The sequence below is a fragment of the Elephas maximus genome, chromosome X (assembly GCF_024166365.1).
Source record: "Elephas maximus indicus isolate mEleMax1 chromosome X, mEleMax1 primary haplotype, whole genome shotgun sequence".
NCBI classification, from domain to species: domain Eukaryota; kingdom Metazoa; phylum Chordata; class Mammalia; order Proboscidea; family Elephantidae; genus Elephas; species Elephas maximus.
Window position 1 is genome coordinate 66,737,821 of NC_064846.1, and position 6,000 is coordinate 66,743,820.

A 6,000-nucleotide genomic window follows, 5' to 3' on the forward strand; every position below is an offset into this window, starting at 1 on the left:
TGCCTGGAGGCCTAAGTCGTGCTCTGTCACAGCAGGGATTACCTTCAGGGGAAGAAGAGATGTGTCAGCTGGGGAAAGTAAGTTAGATTTAATTATTAGATTCCAAATCAATATTCACATTACACATGATTCATCACCAAGCCTGGCACCTGTGGAGCCTTCGTTGACAATGCATTGATTTTACAAAGATACACTCTTTCTAACTGGAAATGGGATGTTTTATTTCACTGTGACTCTTGCATTCTTCTAGATTACTTTTTATCCCTTGTCTCAAGGAGAAACCTCATGAGAGAAGAGATCATGGGGTTTCTGAAAAGCCCATCTGCTCCCTACGTTTTTTCACCAAGACAACCTGGTTGCTTTCAAATTGAAACCAGATAGGCATCCAGGTTTACCTAATGCCAGCCAGCCTCAATGTTGTTAACGTAAGTCAAAGGGTTATGAGTTGCAGGGAAAATTTTATTCATCTCTTAAAAAAAAAAGAGGATGTATCTGAAATTCATATCAGGGTTAGAAATTCAAGTTTAAGAGCAGTATTTAAAATTTGTATTATTCAAAATGAACAGAGGTGATAATAATCACCCAGGTACATTTTGCTAGTTCCTCCAAGCTATTCAGGTGCTTAAGGCAGAGGCCAATTTGGAGACCCGTTAGTGTTGCCTAAATCCAGGAACCCAAAACCCAGCGCCCTCGAGTCGATTCCGACTCATAGCGACCCTATAGGATGGAGTAGAACTGCCCCATAGAGTTTCCAAAAAATGAAGAACATTTTATAATCATGTACTAGTTAGTTCCCTGAAAGTGCTGTTGTGTGCCTTCCTACCAGAGAAGGTCTGTAGATGGAATAGTACATAGGAAAAAAAAAAACTGTTGGTGACAGATATAATCCCACCACAATTATTGGTCTCTTCCAGAACTGTCTGGTTTCCTAATAAATTCCCAGCAAGAAATGTCTGCATCACCTTGGACAACTATCAGAAGGATTTGTTTGAGAATTATGATTTTGGCCTTGACTGGTGTTTGTCTTTACTCACTGTACCTTGTCCTTTCTGTATAGGAAAGAGTCACTTTTCAAATCTAATCTTTAATGTTCTTTAGAGACAGGAACATATCAGTTGTTTAAAAGGATATTTAGAAGTTATTTTCTATGTTAAAAATAGACATTTTCAGAATATTGCAACTGTGGTATCTAGTCAGGAAATTTATATAAGCAGTAGATGAAAAACATTACTTGGGGTCTCTTCCAAATGAAGCATATTTGACATTCCTGCAAGGGATATTGGGCTTACTCCAGCTAGCAACGTTCCTATCGTGACATTTTTCTCACAACTAATTTTCCAAATGCCTGTTGCAAAGTCATCCCCCTCCCCCCCGCCCACCACCCCACTCACATAGAGCCATAACAAGTTTTAAAGCTCAAGGCACAAATGTCTGTCGCTTCTTTACAGTTCACATTTCCCCCATCTTAATTAGCTAAGTTTCATTTTCACAAGTAAAGACTTGCTATGATTGAAGACTCCCTGGCCATATGACCATTCTCTCCACAGGAACCCAGAACAAAGTTGACAAGTGAAATGCACTTAATTTAAGATAAGATTTCTATTTGTGACAGTTAGATTTTTTGCCTGCAGCTTGCCCTGCAGGGTGTTGGGAGTAGGTTGGTGGATATCCTTTTACCTTTGAATCAAATATTTTCTTCAAATAGACAGAACCCTAAAAAAAAAAGGAAAATATAAAAACCCTTTCAGGTAATCAGTTTGATTTTAAGAATCAGCCTGTCTTCAGTGGAGAAAGTGTGATTGCTGAACTGAAGAAGCGCTTTTGTGCTAATAGATGTAACTTCATTCCCTGCAATCCAGCTACTTTTCCTCACATTTCATGGGAATTAACAACTTTGGTATCTGATACTGATGAGATGCCATTTACTATGGTTGAAACCAACAATGGAATTCCTTCACCCACCACCTATCTTATTCCTCAACTTAAATTCTTTTCCATATTACAGGAAAATTACTAGATAATGTGCAAGTATCACATCCGTATATTTCACCCTTTTCTGTGTACAACATAATCAGACATAGTATATCTTGAGTTACAGTGCAGGCAGGGTGATAGGAGAGATATTGGTCATCTTGGAGGAGATAGTCCAAGGCATAAAAGCATTGACTGATATTGCTAGAGGAATAGCATTATGTAATAGCGATGATTTTTCCCTTTACAAAGACCTGACAGAAATTCACAAAACTTATAAAACTAAATGATAGTGAGACTGAGCCCACACCATGGATAGAAAGGATAATCTACTTTGAATACTTTGAAAAAAAGTTTGAGGTAGCCCCATACACACTGGAAATTTAAGATAATTTATGTATTTGTTCATAGTTCTGGTGTGATTTCTTTGATAAATTCAGTGTGCATTTCTTCCTACAGGAGAAATCAAGGATAGGACATGTGGTGCTTCTACTGAATAATGATTTGTTCTTGGCCACTAGACACTGTGAATCATGTAAATATATTCCTCTTCATGCTGGATGCTAGAAAGCTTTGAGCCAAAATTGTGGTCCACCTTTTCCAATTACATAGGACTTCATGGAATGTTTTTTTTTTTTCTGGCTAATTTCACACATTTAACTCTATATTATTATTGCTTTATTTCTCCTTTGCCTCATGTTCTCACTTATTTTTCACTTTATTTTATCTTACTGTAATGAATGCATCTTTGTTAACCGCTAAGCTGCCTTATATCAGTTTTTGGAACAAGGCATGAGCAAATGCAAAAAAGAGAGAGATTTTGTGAAAGCAAACTGGCTAATCTTTGACTATCTCCATGGTGAATTCAAATTGCTGAAAGAGAACACATGATGAAAATTACACTGAGAAAATGGAATTAGACCCACTGTTGTCCAATCTGACACCTCAGTCATTTGCAGATTCTTAAAACAAAGACAAAAACTTGGACCATATTTCATGTACTATAGTTACAGTCATCACCACCTGACCTACTAAATCATTGCTGTTGCACTAAACCCTTAATTAGATTCCTCAATTAACTGGCATGGTTGTTCATTTGACTTTTAGGGAAAATAGCAGGTAAGAAGGAAACAAGCTACTTTCCAAAATTTGTTTCTTAAAACTACCACTCTATGGCCTCATTTCTGTCACCTTCAATACATGATCCATGCCTTCTCTGAACTCAGCACTTACTATTTACTCTGCTTAAAATACACTACTCTCTCACCCAACAGCTTGACAAGCTGCTAGCTGCCTTTTAAGCCTGAGCTCGAGTATCATCAGCTCAGGACATCTTCATGAACCATCTCTTGGCTGGGTTGGATGCCTGCCTAAGCAATGCTGTAAGACCTTGTGCCTACCTCTGTTGTCACACACTATATTGAATCTGTCTGTATGTCTATCCCCCTTACTATATTCAGAGCAACATGAGGGGAAAACGGTGTCTCTTATTTATGTGTCTTATTTATTCATTGTTGTATCCCTAGCACCTTTCGTAGTACCTCTTTCTCACAAGTATTCAATGTTTGTTGAATGAATTAATGAAAGAATTGTCTGTACACATTGTTTACCAGTCTAAATGACCAGAGGTTCAGATGATCTGAGCAAGTTTAGAAAATGATTGCCTCTTTGACCATTTTATGATTTGGCTTATTTTGAAATGGAAACAGCCAGAATCTCACCTCTATAAATATATTTGTCTATATGCCCCATTTAGTGATTGTTCAGCTGGAAAAATCTCGTGATAGCCCCTAGTTGTTAGGTAAGCTTACAAGGGCATTCTTCTGTGGGTGACAGCTCTCCCACAGAGCACCTGCCTTTGGCCTATCTTCACTAAGCCTCAAATCACTGGGTAATTTTCCCTCCAATGTCAACCTACATTGAAAAACCCTCAGTAATTGTTTTCAACCCTGTGGAGGCAGTTAAACTCTTCAGTTGGTAAGGACACAACCCAATTATAGGGAGAACTGCTGAATCCTTCAGATAAAATCAGTAATGCTGATTCTAAGGCACTAGAGGCTTGGATTCTGTGCTATACTCTAGATGAATTTCTCTTTGTCCTTAAAACAGTGTGAACAGAATCATTTCTGAAATGCAGATGTCATGAGAGGCCCTGACGTGCCAGGTCCTTGAGTATCACTAAGTGTTTAATGGAAATATAAAGTTCTAAATTTCTTGTGCAAATGGACTAAAAGAGGCGCTTATTATTTTAAAGCTAGCTCAAATGGGCCTAGTGTCAGAGTTCATTTCCTCGGTGAATTTCAGAAAACACTTGTCATTTACCATGGTCACATAATTGTACAGCTAGAAGATAATTTTTTTTTCCTAAACGTGGTGGAGCAAATTTTTGCACAGGAGGGGGTTAATGAAATTGTCTGCCAGTGGAGTAAATAATCGAGGGACAGAGAGCTGGGTATTAGGTTGATTAGGGGCTTGGTGCCCTAAATTATGCCTTGTTAGAGGTAGGGAGTCTACACATTGTGTTTAAGTGGAAACAAATGACTTGAATTTAAGCAACACTGCACACCTAGTACTTCGATGACTATGAGATAGCTTGTGTTGTTTTTTTCTTAAAGTGTGTGATTAAAGCTGTAAGTGGTAGTAACACTAAAACATTTCATTTGTGAGCCTGTCATAATCTATCCACTGTGATAGAGGTGACAACTTTTTAGAGACATTTACAAAAACATCATGACAAATATTCGGCTGTCGAACCAGAGTGAAATGTGATTCAAATTAATTAAATGTAAAATTCTAAATCACATAATTTAAGAATCAGAAAGTAGAGATTTATGTATTTTAGAGCTTAAGTGAACTTTAGAAACCCTCCAAAATAGACCCCCTCCCCCAGTTTTATAGATGAGAAAATGGAGAGTAACAGAAGTTAAGGGCCTTTCACCAAGTCACTGGTCCCACACAGGTAGCCACAAGATAAACTTTCTTCCTTGAAACATATAGAGCTTCATTTTGTTTATATTTATTTGTTTTTTGAAGTACCATTCTTCTAGCCCTCTATTAATGGGGAAGACTAAAACACATAGGTAATATTAGTGAAGACATGCAGTGTTGAAATATATATTTGGTTTATGATATCAGTATATTCCTTAAGCATTAAAATGAACATTTTAAAGTACCTTGTATGATTTCGAGAAAAGGTTGAGGGATGCTTTAACATTTTTCTTATAATCTTATAATCTCTAAAGGTATTTTAGCATGTTCTCATATTTTATTGGGGAAATGAGCATTTTCATGGAATTTAGCTTAAATAGCAGTATCAAAAATTTAGATAAGATGTGAATGATTTGCTGATCGTGAATTACTAAATACTATAATGGGTTAATAAGAGAATATATGTAATTTAAGGGGCTGTCAAACTAAAGGAATATTTTTATATGTTTGGGATAAAAATCTAAATGTTTTACTGAAATAGTAAAACAGGAGAACCACGATGGCTTAACAGTGGTTCAGAATGAAAATTTGGCATATAAAGAGTTTTTATAGAGAAATCTCATTCTGTGACTTTAGGGATTAATTAAAAGACAATGTTAGGGGAGAGAACATGGCACATCAAAAAGAATGTGGGCTTTCCAGAAGCTGTTATTTATCTGTAATCATGGACAAGTAATTTAATAACTCTTGAATGTAGTGTCTCATCTGTAAAATGGATATAGTAATGCCTGAAATGCACGCTGTCTTCAGCAATAGCACTAATGCATGTGAAGTTGTTGGCATATAATAAATGCTCAGTAGATGGTAAAAAAAAAAATCCAATTATTTGAGATGTAATAGAAGCTATGGTCAGAAAAGCAAGTTGATTAAGAAGTTGTCTAACACCAGCAGTCTTAAGTAAATATAACTTTAGGAGATTCTATCTTGGGGGAAGAGAAAAAGGGTAAGACTGTAACAAAGAAGATAAGCCACCAAAAAAACAAAAAACAAACCCATTGCCGTCGAGTTGATTTCAACTCATAGCGACCCTACAGAACAGAG